The sequence below is a fragment of the Morus notabilis genome, unplaced genomic scaffold (assembly GCF_000414095.1).
Source record: "Morus notabilis unplaced genomic scaffold, ASM41409v2 Scaffold264, whole genome shotgun sequence".
Lineage (NCBI taxonomy): Eukaryota > Viridiplantae > Streptophyta > Magnoliopsida > Rosales > Moraceae > Morus > Morus notabilis.
In genome coordinates, this window is record NW_010368055.1 from 301,586 (window position 1) to 304,258 (window position 2,673).

The window sequence follows — 2,673 nt, forward strand, 5'->3', positions numbered from 1 at the left end:
ATATTATTTATTTAATATATTTAATAATATTATTTATTTAATATATTATTACATGTTTTTAAAAATTAAACCACCAAACGCAGTTTCAATTTTTTTTAAAACTGAAATCAATCTCTAAATAAAACTACTAAACGCATTTTCAGAAATAATTCAAAAATGAAACTAAAAACTTTTTCATTTTCATTTTCCTACAGAAAATAAAAACGTTTTGGAATCAATTCCAAACGCACCCATTATGTCCATAGTCCATACTCCATAAAAGACAAATAACGCAAATACTCGTTTTTAAATTGGTTGGTCGAGATTCTTTGTCTTCAGTCAAGTCCCCAATGTTGAAGACGAAAGTACAAAAGCATGCCGAAAAAAAAAGTAAAAAGAAAAACGTTAAAAGTATGGTGTTTTGGGAACATTATCAGGCTGGTTGTTGATATTAGAGTGCTTTGGCAACGTAAATTTCACGGATAAGCAAATCACAGTTTTCAAAGGATGTAGGTAATGTAGCTCTGGTCTCTCTCTCTCTCTCTTAAATATCAAGAGCAATGATATGCACAGTGAAAAACTTTTATCATAAATATATATATATATATATATATCAGTATACTCGTTGAAACTATATCATCATCATTATCAAAGCACATTTCCGATACAGTCCGCTACACGAATTCCGGCCCTTCGAGCAATGCGGTCTTCCCACATATCCAAACTATATATAAATTTTAAATCTTAAAAAAATTCTGTAGCTTATAAAATTAAAATGGATAATTTTACATCTGATTGGACCGCAAGGTGTAAAATTTAAATCCTCACCCTTAAATTTTAAAAAATAATTAGTAAAAAATTTATTGTTTAATCTGTATCTTATTAATCCCTAAAAAAAATAATAAAAAAAATTTATTCTAACTTCATAATCTATAAAAACAAATATTTTTCACGACATTATCATTTTCTGTATGGAAATTACTCAAGGTCAAGGGTATTTTATGTTTATGAAATACAGGCCCAAAAAAAATATTAGAAACTTGACTTTTATGACAGGTTGGCAGCGTGCCAATGTCATTGTCATTGCAACTAGGAAGCCATCAGCTATATTTAATATCGCCTTTAATTACCCAGTTTCTTTCATCCAATTAACGTGTAATTAACGGACATTGAAAAACCTTTGTAGTAACGTGTAATTAACGGACATTGAAAAACCTTTGTAGTAACGTGTAATTAACGGACATTGAAAAACCTTTGTAGTAACGTGTAATTAACGGACATTGAAAAACCTTTGTAGTATGGACCCACACAACAATTTCAACCATTCAACACGTGCAGGCCATTTCAATCTACCACATATGGGCAGATTTCATTAGCTGTCGATAATTCCACACTTTTCAAGATGATGGAATTTAGGCCCGTTTATTTCGCTGATTCGAGTTTAGAATTCAAGCTTTGTTACAGTAAAAAGCTCTCATAAACAATCACATCTAACTTTTTTACTACAGTAAAAAGCTCTCACATAAAATCACATCTCAATTCGAATTAAAAACTCGAATCAGCGAACTAAACGGGCCCGCACTCTTCCTAAGCTTCTCATTCATAACATCAGAACTTAAAAAAAAAATCCACCAACTTTTATCCAGAATATGCTCTGCTCTCTTGAGTTAAAAATCGAAATGAAACTCTGTTTTTTCCTCAATAAAAACATCGTAAATATTGTCAAAGTTCGTTTGTTGAGTGTTTTTTCCTTTAGTAAAAACATCGTAAATACTTTCAGAGTTTGTTTATCGAGTGGAGACAGATATTTAACATATAGTATCCAAGGTTTGACTGGTGCACCATAAAATTAATTTGTTTTTCTCTCTTCCCTTACCAATACTATACATAACGTAGTTGGACTTTTATAAGACAATTACGTACGTAAACAATAACCAAATACTGATTAAAAAATAAGAATAAGAAGAGGTAAACCAATAACAGCGAAGAGAGAGAATGTTGAGATGAAGACTGATCCCAAGGGGGGTGGGGGTGGGAATGTAAACAAGAAAATATAATTTATGTATATTAAACTCCACAAAAGGCCTTTTATTCCACTTAGTACTGCTACTAAATATTGACCAAAATACTGCTAATGCAGCAAGGAACAACTGACATTAAACGTATAATAATATAGTCAGTTGGGCATGGTGCGCATGTCACACATATTGAAAGACAACTACTAATGGGTCAACTTTAGCCCAACTCCGAACCATAACATGCACTGCATTTTTCAGCGGTACTAATGGGATATAAAATTTGAACAAAAAACAAAAAAAAAGGTTGAAAATGACATGGGATTCTAAAGCAACCAAAGTCCAAATGATTACTTTTAGAACGGAAAATTTCAAAGCAAGGGCAAGAAAAACATGTGCCTTTACTTGGTCAAGCTTTTAAATGAAATCTTTATTGCAAAGGATTGGATAACGACAACAAAAATGAGTAACTGATTGTCATGAAAAATATAAGAAAACACGGTATTTAGATTTCGTTTTGAGTCGGAAACCAAAGTGGCTAAATCCTTGGAATGTGGTTTGTCAATAGCACACCATAAAGGGATCAGAAAAAATCAACATCATTGGGAGAGTCATATCCTGGACACGATTTTAACAAAGCAAGGCTTCCTTCCGCATAATGCATGAGAGGAGAGTGGAA